Below are 14,133 nucleotides of genomic sequence, written 5' to 3'. Positions count from 1 at the left end.
GGGGAATCCTGGTCGTATAATTTTGACACAACCCAAAAGATGTTACTGTTTTTTTAAATATTAGAGATGTTTCAAAGATAAGCTTAGTGGCAAATAACAGGTATGTTCAGCTAAAATTAACACTTTATATAAAAACTTTTGGTAATGCTATTTGGATTATCAGGCTTTATGGATTTCAGAGGGAATCATGAGCCCTCTGTGCTTAAAGTTTCTGTGGTCCACATTAGAAAGTCCTGAGAACCTTTGCTTAGGTTCTAACATGGTTACCTTAGAAAATTCAGTGAAATCCACCCAATCCTTATGTGTCTATAGTTTTAGTAAAATTATGTATTTTTAGCTAATATGTGTTAATATGTATATAATTATATCATGGATGACTTTTAGTGGAATGGTAGTTGTAAAGGCAAGTTGGAATAAGATACTGCATTCTAAAAGGTTGAGAACTGTTGATTCACAGAGCTGAAAGAGGCAATTTTTCATCACTGCCTAATATTAGAGTGAGGACAGAAGTGATAGGATTCATCTGTAAAAAAAATACGATCACCCCACCTCCCTATCCTACTCAGTCTGTTCTACTAAAGCTTAGCTTTGGTATTTCAGAAAATTCAAGATACAATAATATTTAGTTTTAAGAAAATCACCTAATTTTGTTCTTGTCTAAATAATTAGCACCACTGTATATAAACTAAAGTCAAATTGTTTTCCTACTTAATATTTCAAGTAAGAACTTTCTGTTCTATGTTAAAACTTTTCTAAGGACTCTCTCTTAGACTACTGCTTAGTGATTCTTTCTATGTCTTTTAAGGAAATTGCTAATTTTCAGACTCCTTTTATGTTTCTTTCTTGTGATAGATGCAGGATATTTTCTTGACCCCTTTGTGGGACTCGGGACAGGGATGCCTCATTTACTCAGCCCGCCCCTGTCTACTCCTAGTGGGAGGGAGTGTGTGAGCAAACGAGTGCAGGAACTGTAGTGAGCGAGTGTGGGAACCAGCCAACCACTTTTGGGTGGCAGCAGGTGCAAACTCTGTGCAGGCCCCATGGCAGCATCCAGGTGGGGGTGCCTGTGATCCCTGAAGCCCCAGAGGGCATGTTACAGTGCTGTTTCAGCTCTGCCATTCATGGACGGCTTAAGTGTTAACAGCTCAGTGGGCCCTTTGCCTTGTCACATGGGGCAGTTGTCCTCCACTAGTTAGGGTAAAGGGCCAGTGTGACAACCTCTTTTTTTTTTTGGGTATCCACAGTCATGGCTCCTGGGTTCTTGTCTACTGTCCAGGAAAAATGAGGTCACACAAACGAGTTGAAGGATGGTAAATGTGGAGGATTTTATTGAATGCTGAAAGTGGCTCTCAATGGGAAAGGGAGCTGGAAAGGGGATGGGATGGGCAGGTAACCTTCCTCTCAAGTCTGGCTGTCTCCAGCCAGACTCTTCTCCAAAGTCAAGCTGTCAAGCCATTCCTCTGAAGTCAAATCACTTCTTTCCAGTGTCCAGCTGCTTCACCCCTTCTCTCTGACTGAGTCTGGGGTCTTTATAGGCACAGGATAGGGGGCAGGGTGGGCCATGAGTACTTTAGGAAAAGGCAACATTTGAGCAAGAAAACAGGCATAGAAGTTCTCACTTTGGGCTGTGGGTTTTAGGCTTTTTGGTTTGAAGGTGGGGTTTTGTCAGGGACCCGCCCCTGTCTGCCTAAAATTTCTCTGCCTCCTGTTGCTATCACTGTCACGTACTTGTTGCTCCAGAATTGACTGTGATGTCAAGCTTAAATAATTTTCCAGATGCAGACCAGCTTCAGTAATTAATATTATTTGAGAAGGTTGATTTGAAGGAGAACATTATTTGGGAAGGTTGATTTGAATTGAATTCAAGTCACTTTGATGAGAAAAATATTTATTGAATTATGATTCCACAAAATGTTGAGCTCTTTTGATGTTTAAAAGTCAATAGTGCCTCCGTTGTAGGAATTTATACTTCATTTTAAGACCTGCTTATGAAAAAGTACTAGAAATAAGAGCTGTACTGCATAGCTAGAGTGGGTAGCATGGATCTTGAAGTGAAAGAAGAGTTAATTCCACAAAAATGGCTAAGAAATAGGAGTTCTTCAAGGAGGTGGGACATGAGGTAAAACAGGAAGTGGGAACTCTTGAAATGGAAGTCACTAAGGAATTGAGACTCTAAATCATAGATAGAGTCTTAAGGACAGAAGAGTCTCTAGTTTCTAGATTCTGCTTTGTTAAAATTCATTCCAAAGTGCAAGGTCCTGAGGTACCAAGAACAAAAGGAGCAATCCAGAAATCACACTTTCATGGGATGCACAGAGCCAAAAGAAGAGTGACCAGGGGGTCATACTTGGGAGTAATGGGAACCGGTGCCAAGTTCTTAAATAAAGATGGATTAAGGAGGGCCTTGGCTATCCAAATGAAGATCTTGTTTTTTTTTTTTTTAAACATTTATTTATTTATTTTTATTGACATGTAACAATTGTATATATTTATGGGGTACATGGTGACATTTTGATACAATGTATAATGATGAAATCAAGATAATTAGCATATCCATTTCAAACATTTATCAGTCTTTGTGTTAGAAACATTCAATATCCTCTCTTCTAGATCTTAGAACATACACAACACATTATTGTTAAGTTATCCTACAGTGCTACAGAAAACTAAAACTTATTGGTCCTATCTAGCTGTCATTTTGTATCCTTTAACAAATCTTTTCTTATCCCTCCCTACCCCCTACCCTTCCCAACCTCTAGTAGCCTCTGTTCTACTCTTTTATTTCTATAAAGAGACTTGGGTTTGACTTGTGCACATCAGGGACCCAGAAATGTTAAAAAAGAATTTTTTTTTTTTTAAGATTTGAGGACTGAACACTCTTTTTTTAGTTATTTGGTTAAGGATGAATGGTGCCTGAAGGAAGAGCCTGCCAACCTGCTCTTATGGCCAGATCAGAATAATTGGAAACCAGCTCATTACTTATATACCAGTGGTGGCAGCTGATTTATTTTTCTTTCTTTCTCTTTCTCTCTTTCTTTCTTTCTCTCTCTTTCTCTTTCTTTCTTTCTTTCTTTCTTTCTTTCTTTCTTTCTTTCTTTCTTTCTTTCTTTCTTTCTTTCTTTGTTTCTTTGTTTGTTTCTTTCTTTTCTTTCTTTCTTTTTGAGACAGAGTCTCGCTCTTGTGGCCCAGGCTGTAGTGCAATCGTGCAATCTCGGCTCACTGCAATCCCCGCCTCCTGGATTCAAGCGATTCTCCTGCCTCAGCCTCCCGAGTAGCTGGGATTACAGGTGGCTGCCACCATGCTCAGCTAATTTTTTTTGTTTGTATTTTTAGTAGAGATGAAGTTTGACCATGTTGGCCAGGTTGGTCTTGAACTCCTGACCTCAGGTAATCCGACCACCTCAGCCTCCAAAAGTGCTGGGATTGTAATCTCTGTAGACATAAGCCACCATACCTAGCCAAAATTTATTTCCTTTTGGTACTCAAATTCTGCTGCACTCATGGTAATGCTTGCAATTATTCCTTTTGGGTATATGGTACAGATGGAAGTTTCAGATTCTCCATTTGGGATAACACCAATATCAAATTAATGGCATCTGAATAAATGACACATTATTTTGAAGAAAGGTGTCTTAGAACTCAGAGAACTTAGAAGAACTTAGAGCTAGAGAAGAGAATTAAACTCTGTATTTTTATTCTGGCCATTCTTACACTAATCAGGGTTCTGTTATTCTATAAAAGTTAGTATTATGGACTAAAATATGATCCTTTCAAATCATATGTCGAAGCCCTAAGCCCCAATGTGACTGCATTTAGGAGATGGGGATTTTAGGGGGGTAGTTAAGGTTAAATGAGGTTATGAGCATGAGGCTCTAATCCAATAGGAGGGATGTCCTTTTAACAAGGGAAGGAGACACCAGAAAGCTCTCTCCCCCTCCACCCAAACACAAAGGAAAGGTTGTGTGAGGACTTGGGAGGTGGCTGTCTACAAGCCAGAAAGAGAGACCTCACCAGAAACAGAATTTGCCACTACCTTGATCTTGAACTTCTAGCCTCCAAACTATGAGAAAATAAATTTCTGTAGTTTAATCCAGGCTGTCTGTGGTATTTTGCAATGGCAACCTGAGCAGACTCATTCAGGTAGTAACCTTCAAAATGAAAGACATTAGGTCATTTGGGCTGTGGCTTAGAGCTGCCTAATTTGCCTTGTTGTCTATAACTAAGTTCTACGCATGGGAAGTATCTAGGGTTTTCTAATAAAATTGCTAAGAAAATTACTTCAGAATCTCTGATAAAATTTTAATAATAACTTTAAAATTTATAATAAAATTACTTTTAAAAGTGTGAGGTCTCAGATCTTGACTTTTGTCATCATGGTGTACATGCCGTTCTCAAATTTTAGGGAAGAGTTTCTTGGCAATACGTTGGCAAGGACTATTATAAATTGTGGTCATGGATGAGAAATTTGGGAGACAATTTCCTAAAGAAATCTACACTGTTGTGCTGATAAGAGTAGTCGTGTTTCTTAATACAGAGCATCGATTCATGAACTCTAATTGAAGTTTGTGAGTGACCAAACTCTTCACAATAGCAGGGACTGACACATGTATTTGTGTAGTGAGTAGATTGTCATTTGGTTGCTGAGCATTATTTAACGCTATGCCAACAAGCTCTTTCTCCTGAATAATCCTGTGTTGCAATGTGTATTTATATAATAGTTGGTTTCCAGGCAGAATCAATATGATTTTGACTTAGGTTTTCTAGGACTCTTTTAGGTTTTGCATTCTCTTAAATATCAATTAATGTGACTCTAAAATTAAAGCTGGTCTGCCAGACACTATTTTTTGCCACAGGATGTGCAATAATAACAATAATATTCCCTTCCTTCCTCCCTCCCTTTCTTCCAAAATGCTACCTGTTTCTAACCTTGTTGTCATAGAAAAAAATCTATCAATTCAAACAGAACCCATTAAGATGTTTTTTTTCAGGTTAAAAATATCTTTTAGTAGGATAATTGCTGTAGTTTCAACATCAGTTCTGGTCATGGCTAGCAGAAGTGATTCTGCATTGGCTGGTGGGCTTGTAATCTGGAATTGGTGCTCTCTGTGTGGCTCATGCCCAAATGCTGTTTCTTTCTCTCATGGAGCATTTTATGGACTTTTAAAGAACACCAGCTTCGTTTCCCTTACCAAAGCCTTCTGATGTCCCTTCTAGTCTACACTATGCAGTCTCTTTCTGCTGGGCTCACTGTATCTCTTCAGGGAGTCCTCTGGGGTAAGGGCCCTTAGAGGTCACTCAAGCCTGACTACCTGCTGCCATACTCACCCCAGGCCTTTGGAAACATTCTTCCTCTGATGGGTGCAAGTGCAGCTTTCTCACATCCCAGGTTTATCTCCTGGCTCCTAAAGCCATTCCAGGCAGCTTCTCATTTTAAGAATTTCTATATAAAAGGTAGTCCCCAGTACCTACTCTCCAATTCTGGAGGATGCAGGTTAAACTTTCTCTCATGGCTGTGCCATGACAGAGTAACATAAGCCTGCAGCTCAGTACATGTTCAGTTGGGGGTTCCCTTCCTCATTGTTCACCTTTTATCCTCCTAGAAAACACCACCTTTCTCTCTGAGCATTCCTCTGAAAGCCCTGTCCTTGAGCTAGTGGTAGGGGAAGGTGCTTATCTAATCAGAGTGGAGTTTGGGGTTGGAATGCCTGACACTCTGACAATTCTGTTTGAAGGACTCACCAATAACTTTAAGTCATTTCTTAGCTTTCTCTCCTATATCCTGGTGATGTGCTAAGGGTTATAATCTTGATTTTTTGGATGCTTTTTAGCCAGTCCTGTATTTGGCACCTCTCTAAAATGTAGAGATACCCATTATCTGTTAGTTTCTGCTGAAACTAGATTAGATTAGGAAATGTCCCATTTAATATTCAGTTGTAAGAAGAATAATTGGAATTGTGAAGAGGAAAGAAATCTCATAGAATTAATAAAAATGAAATGTAAATATGTCATCAATAACTTACAATCAAGGTAGAAAAGCATAACAGGAAAATATGTTTTATAATTGTGAGCATTGCAATGTGAGATACTACAGACAGTTAAGTACAGATAATAAATACACTGAATGCTATCTTAGGCATCTATTTTATTATATGAGCTCTTTATAGGGTATGCATATGAAACGACAATCTACAGGAAACATATTAGAGAGTATAACTTAGCAAAGTGTTCACATCAATAGTACAGCATTTGGGGGGCAGTTCCAAGATGGCCAAATAGGAACAGCTCCAGTCTACAGCTCCCAGCATGAGCAATGCAGAAGACAGATGATTTCTGCATTTCCAACTGAGGTACCGGGTTCATCTCACTGGGGCTCATTGGACAGTGGTGGCAGGACAGTGGGTGCAGCGCATTGAGCGTGACCCGAAGAAGGGCGAGGCATCGCCTCACCTGGGAAGCACAAGGGGTGAGGGAATTCCCTTTCCTAGCCAAGGGAAGCAGTGACAGATGGCACCTGGAAAATTGGGTCGCTCCCACCCTAATACTGCCCTTTTACAATGGTCTTAGCAAACGGCACACCAGGAGATTTTATCCCATGCCTGACTCAGGGGGTCCCACGCCCATGGATCCTCGCTCATTGCTAGCCCAGCAGTCTGAGATCGAACTGCAAGGCTGCAGTGAGGCTGGGGGAGGGGTGCCCGCCATTGCTGAGGCTTGAGTAGGTAAACAAAGCAACCGGGAAGCTTGAACTGGGTGGAGCCCACTGCAGCTCAAGGAGGCCTGCATACCTTTGAAGACTCCACCTCTGGGGCAGGGCATAGCTGAACAAAAGGTAGCAGAAACCTCTGCAGACTTAAATGTCCCTGTCTGACAGCTTTGAAGAGAGTAGTGGTTCTCCCAGCAGGGTGTTTGAGATCTGAGAAGGGACAGACTGCCTCCTCAAGTGGGTCCCTGACCCCTGAGTACCTTAACTGGGAGGCACGTCCCAGTAGGGGCAGACTGACACCTCACATGGCTGGGTACCCCTCTGAGACGAAGCTTCCAGAGGAACGATCAGGCAGCAACATTTGCTGTTCAGCAATATTCGCTGTTCTGCAGCCTCTGCTGCTGATATCCAGGCAAACAGGGTCTGGAGTGGACCTCCAGCAAACTCTAACAGACCTGCAGCTGAGAGTCCTGACTTTTAGAAGGACAACTAACAAACAGAAAGGACATCCACACCGAAACTCCATCTGTACGTCACCATCATCAAAGACCAAACGTAGATAAAACCACAAAGATGGGGAAAAAACAGAGCAGAAAAGCTGAAAATTCTAAAAATCAGAGCACCTATCCCTCTCCAAAGGAACACAGCTCCTCACCAGCAATGGAACGAAGCTGGATGGAGAATGACTTTGATGAGTTGAGAGAAGAAGGCTTCAGATGATCAAACTACTCCGAGCTAAAGGAGGAAGTTTGAACCCAATGCAAAGAAGCTAACAACATTGAAAAAAGATTAGACAAGTGGCTAACTAGAATAAACAGCATAGAGAAGGCCTTAAATGACCTGATGGAGCTGAAAACCGTGGCACGAGAACTATGTGACAAATGCACAAGCTTAAGTAGCCAATTCGACCAACTGGAAGAAAGGGTATCAGTGATTGAAGATCAAATGAATGAAATGAAGCGAGAAGAGAAGTTTAGAGAAAAAAGAGTAAAAAGAAATGAACAAAGCCTCCAAGAAATATGGAACTATGTGAAAAGACCAAATCTACATCTGATTGGAGTAACTGAAAGTGACGGGGAGAATGGAACCAAGTTGGAAAACACTCTGCAGGATATTATCCAGGAGAACTTTCCCAACCTAGCAAAGCAGGCCAATATTCAAATTCAGGAAATACAGAGAATGCCACAATGATACTCCTCAAGAAGAGCAACTCCAAGACACATAATTGTCAGATTCACTAAAGTTGAAATGAAGGAAAAAATGTTAAGGGCAGCCAGAGAGAAAGATTGGGTTACCCACAAAGGGAAGCCCATCAGACTAACACCTGATCTCTCAGCAGAAACTCTACAAGCCAGAAGAGAGTGGGGGCCAATATTTAACATTCTTAAAGAAAAGAATTTTCAACCCAGTATTTCATATCCAGCCAAACTAAGCTTCATAAGTGAAGTAGAAATAAAATCCTTTACAGACAAACAAATGTGGAGAGATTTGTCACCACCAGGCCTGCTCTACAAGAGCTCCTGAAGGAAGCACTAAACATGGAAAGGAACAACTAGTACCAGCCACTGCAAAGACATGCCAAATTGTAAAGACCATCAAGGCTAGGAAGAAACTGCATCAACTAACGGGCAAAATAACCAGCTAACATCATAACGACAGGATCAAATTCACACATAACAATATTAACTTTAAATGTAAATGGGCTAAATGCTCCAATTAAAAGACACAGACTGGCAAATTGGATAAAGAGTCAAGACCCATCAGTGTGCTGTATTCAGGAGACCCATCTCATGTGCAGACACACACATAGGCTCAAAATAAAGGGATGGAGGAAGATCTACCAAGCAAATGGAAAACAAAAAAAGGCAGGGGTTGCAATCCTAGTCTCTGATAAAACAGACTTTAAAACAACAAAGATCAAAAGAGACAAAGCCATTACATAAAATGGTAAAGGGATCAATTCAACAAGAAGAGCTAACTATCTTAAACATATATGCACCCAATACAGGAGCACCCAGATTCATAAAGCAAGTCCTTAGAGATCTACAAGGAGATTTAGACTCCCACACAATAATAATGGGAGACTTTAACACCCCACTGTCAACATTAGACAGATCAATAAGACAGAAAGTTAACAAGGATATCCAGAAATTGAACTCAGCTCTGCACCAAGCAGACCTAATAGACATCTACAGAACTCTCCACCCCAAATCAACAGAATATACATTCTTCTCAGCACCACATCACACTTATTCCAAAATTGACCACATGGTTGGAAGTAAAGCTCTCCTCAGCAAATGTAAAAGGACAGAAATTATAACAAACTGTCTCTCAGACCACAGTGCATTCAAACTAGAACTCAGGATTAAGAAACTCACTCAAAGCCACTCAACTACATGGAAACTGAACAACCTGCTCCTGAATGACTACTGGGTACATAACGAAATGAAGGCAGAAATAAAGATGTTCTTTGAAACCAACAAGAACAAAGACACAACATACCAGAATCTCTGGGACACATTCAAAGCAGTGTGTGCAGGGAAATTTATAGCACTAAATGCCCACAAGAGAAAGCAGGCAAGATCTAAAATTGACACCCTAACATCACAATTAAAAGAACTAGAGAAGCAAGAGCAAACACATTCAAAAGCTAGCAGAAGGCAATAAATAACTAAGATCAGAGCAGAACTGAAGGAAATAGAGACACAAAAAACCCTTCAAAAAATCAGTGAATCCAGGAGGTGTTTTTTTGAAAAGATCAACAAAATTGATAGACTGCTAGCACGACAAATAAAGAAGAAAAGAGAGAAGAATCAAATAGATGCAATAAAAAATGATAAAGGGGATATCACCACCAATCCCACAGAAATACAAACTACCATCAGAGAATACTGCAAACACCTCTATGCAAATAAACCAGAAAGTCTAGAAGAAATGGATAAATTCCTCGACACATACACCCTCCCAAGACTAAACCAGAAATTCTAGAAGAAATGGATAAATTCCTCGAAACATACACTCTCCCAAGACTAAACCAGAAATTCTAGAAGAAATGGATAAATTCCTCGAAACATACACCCTCCCAAGACTAAATCAGGAAGAAGTTGAATCTCTGAATAGACCAATAACAGGCTCTGAAATTGAGGCAATAATTAATTGCTTACCAACCAAAAAAAGTCCAGGACCAGATGGATTCACAGCTGAATTCTACCAGAGGTACAAGGAGGAGCTGGTACCATTTTTTCTGAAACTATTCCAATCAATAGAAAAAGAGGGAATCCTCCCTAACTCATTTTATGAGGCCAGCATCATCCTGATGCCAAAGCCTGGCAGAGACACAAAAAAAGATAATTTTAGACCAATATCCCTGATGAACATTGATGCAAAAATCCTCAATGAGATACTGGCAAACCAAATCCAGCAGCACATCAAAAAGCTTATCCACCATGATCAAGTGGGCTTCATCCCTGGAATGCAAGGCTGGTTCAACATATGCAAATCAATAAATGTAATCCAGCATATAAACAGAACCAATGACAAAAACCGTATGATTATCTCAATAGATGCAGAAAAGGCCTTGGACAAAATTCAACAATGCTTCATGCTAAAAACTCTCAATAAATTAGGTATTGATGGGACATATCTCAAAATAATAAGAGCTATCTATGACAAACCCACAGCCAATATCATACTGAATTGGCAAAAACTGGAAACATTCCCTTTGAAAACTGGCACAAGACAGGGATGCCCTCTCTCACTACTCCTATTCAACATAGTGTTGGAAGTTCTGGCCAGGGCAATCAGGCAGGAGAAGGAAAGAAAGGGTATTCAATTAGGAAAAGAAGTCAAATTGTCCTTGTTTGCAGATGACATGATTGTATATCTAGAAAACCCCTTCATCTCAGCCCAAAATCTCCTTAAGCTGTTAAGCAACTTCAGCAAAGTCTCAGGATACAAAATCAATGTACAAAAATCACAAGCATTCTTATACACCAATAACAAACAAACAGAGAGCCAAATCATGAGTGAACTCCCATTCACAATTGCTTCAAAGAGAATAAAATACCTAGGAATCCAACTTACAAGGGATGTGAAGGAGCTCTTCAAGGAGAACTACAAACCATTGCTCAATGAAATAAAAGAGGAGACAAACAAATGGAAGAACATTCCATGCTCATGGGTAGGAAGAATCAATATCGTGAAAATGACCATACTGCCCAAGGTAATTTATAGATTCAATGCCATCCCCATCAAGCTACCAATGACTTTCTTCACAGAATTGGAAAAAACTACTCTAAAGTTCATATGGAACCAAAAAAGAGCCCACATTGCCAAGACAATCCTAAGCCAAAAAGAACAAAGTTGGAGGCATCATGCTACCCGACTTCAAACTATACTACAAGGCCACAGTAACCAAAACAGCATTGTACTGGTACCAAAACAATGGAACAGAACAGAGCCCTGAGAAATAATACCACACATCTATAACCATCTGATCTTTGACAAACCTGACAAAAACAAGAAATGGAGAAAGGACTCCCTATTTAATAAATGGTGCTGGGAAAACTGGCTAGCCATAGGTAGAAAGCTGAAACTGGATCCCTTCCTTACACCTTATACAAAATTTAGTTCAAGATGGTTTAAAGACTTAAATGTTAGACCTAAAACCATAAAAACCCTAGAAGAAAACATAGGCAATACCGTTCAGGACATAGGCATGGGCAAGGACTTCATGTCTAAAACACCAAAAGCAATGGCAACAAAAGCCAAAATTTCCTCCCTTTCTGTACTGTACTTTTTGGAAGAAAGTCATTTTTCATAGCCCACACTAAAGAAGCGGGAGCCTTCTTGAAGGGGCAGTATCTACATTATTTGGAGAACTTGATGGGAGATTTTTCTATTAACCCCATTTATTTATTTAATCATTTATTTATATAATTATGGACTCATGATAGTTATTTTATACTTTGGCTATAATCCAAAACTATGTTATTTTCTTTGTTGCTTAAACTGGTCTAGGTTTGGCCATTGGCCGCTCCAGTATCCCATTGACATACACCTATCATTGTGTTTTTTTGGCACATTTTGTTTTCTGGAACTACAAGATGCTTCAGACTCTTTTTATATATTCCCTGCCCCAGCCCTAGAACCAGCCATTTCTTAGAGGCACCCCAGTTCCTTTTATTGGAGGATGGTGTTAGGAACCAAGATCTGAGCACTGAGTGTGCTCACTGTTACTGGTGACTAGTTGTATTTTTAAACTTTGGAATTTCTATACTATCAGGAAAAAGTAAACAATAACAATTATGGGTTGTGTATATGCATCTGTCTGTGTGGGCCAGAGATTAATGAAGAAATTTCCAAAAACACTAATACCTGGAAAGCACAATCTGAGAGAGGTTTTTAGTTTCGAAGGCTGAGGACTTTCAAGTCAATGAGGACAGATTTTTCTGGATGACGGGTGGAGACTTTTGCCTTGAGGAGAAGTGGCATGTATTCTAACCTTTAGGCATTGAATTTCCTGAGATGGAGGGTATAGAGATGATTGTTTTCATGAGTGTTAGAGTCTTGTGTCCTCCTTGTGGGTAGCACCCTAGTAGGGACAGGAGCTTTGGGATACCTGGGTGGGTACTCTATTTAAAGTGTAGGGGACTAGGTACCTCAGGGGAATTCTCCACAGCAGAATTTGGCCTCAGGGAAATACAGAGACGGCCGATCAAGACATCTTTAAATCATCCATATAGTCCGAAAAATGAGAATGGTCTGAGGATAAGGGCTCTCTTCCATGTTTTTCTGGAGTGCATTTGCCCTGAGTCCATTTACGCTTTCCGTGTGTTCATTCCAAACAACAATATTTTATTTATTGCTTTTTAAAAAGTAAAAATCAATCAACCTAAATTTTCAGAAATGTGTCTATGTACTTCTGTTTCAGTTTCACGAATTTTTTGTTTTCGATGTGCCTTTGTTGGAAACTTATCTAACAAACATCCAAAGCACAGTTGGATATGATTGTTAGGGTTCTCCAGTGTTTAGGATACTGTTCAGGAGCTTAGGGTAACAAGAAAAATAAATATTTGGTGGGGGAATACTCTGATTACTATTGCTGCATAAGAAATTACTCCAGAATGTACTGGCTCACAACCACCATTTATTTGCCCACAAAATTGTTAGCAATCAAGAAGGGTTTGGGTAGGCAGTTTTTGCTTAGGATGCCTCACACATTTGCTATCAGATGTCAGTTAGGTCTGCAGTCCTCCGAAGGCTCACTTTGGCTTACAAGATGGCTTATTCCCATGGAAGTAGATGCTGGCTGTCAGCTGGTAACTCACTTGGAACTGTCAATCAGAGCATTTACACCTGGGCTCTCCAGGATGGTGGTCTCAGGGTAGGTCAACTTACATGGTGGTGGCTTCTTCCAGAGCAAGCATTCAAAGACCAGATGGAAAACTGATGGTCTTTTCTGACCTAGCCTCAGATGTCAAAGTATAATTTTGTTTTATTTTATTGGTCTAGTCAATCATAAACTCATGTAGATTCAAAGAAAAGAGACATAGCTCTCACCTCAAGATGGGAGTAGTATCATATAGTTTAGAGCTATGTTTTACAACTGCCAAAGCAATAAAATGCTTTCAATCTTAAATATATCTCTTACCCTGTCTATGTAAGTGTGCCTGTCTATCACTTGAGTTTTGATTTTGAATGTCATAGAACAATTTTTACTTGTCCCGTATCTTTGAAGCATGAGCTAATATTCAAGACTGAGTCCTAAGGAGACAAGGCACTAGATGGCTTGGCTTCTGCAAATCTGGGGATGTGCGCAAGGCATGGCAGTGCATGAGGCATGGTAGAGAGAACCAGCTCTGCCATTTACTGGCTACAGGACCATGAGCAAGCTACTTAGTTTCTATGAGTCTATATATCCTCAACCATAAAATAAGCACAGTGATAGCATTCATTCATTAATTTCTTCATATAATTATTGATCATCTATTATGCATCAAATCTACAGGATTGTAGTGACGATTATGCATGAGAAGTGCTTGTCAAAGTGTCTGGGACGTGGTTAGAACTCAATAAAGGTTTTAACACCGTTATTATAATTAGTGGTAATATTTTGTCAACATGGTGTAGGTGAGGTAGATGAACCTGTGATTCAGCCTGAGACACATCCAGTAGACCAGAGGAATGGATATATTTAATGGTCTACATTAACTGTGGGGACATTTTCCAGGCTGAAAAGATTCTGCATTCGGGGAAGGAGAAACTTTGAATAGAGCCAAGCAACAATCAGAACGTCAGCTTTCAGCCAGGCGTGGTGGCTCATGCCTGTAATTCTAGCACCTTGGGAGCCTAAGATAGGAGGATCGTTTGATGCCAGGAATTTGGACCAGTCTGAGCAATATAGTGAGACCCTGTCTCTAGAGAAAAAA

The sequence above is a fragment of the Gorilla gorilla genome, chromosome 5 (genome assembly GCF_029281585.2).
Source record: "Gorilla gorilla gorilla isolate KB3781 chromosome 5, NHGRI_mGorGor1-v2.1_pri, whole genome shotgun sequence".
NCBI lineage: Eukaryota > Metazoa > Chordata > Mammalia > Primates > Hominidae > Gorilla > Gorilla gorilla.
Note: the sequence above shows the minus strand (reverse complement) of the source record.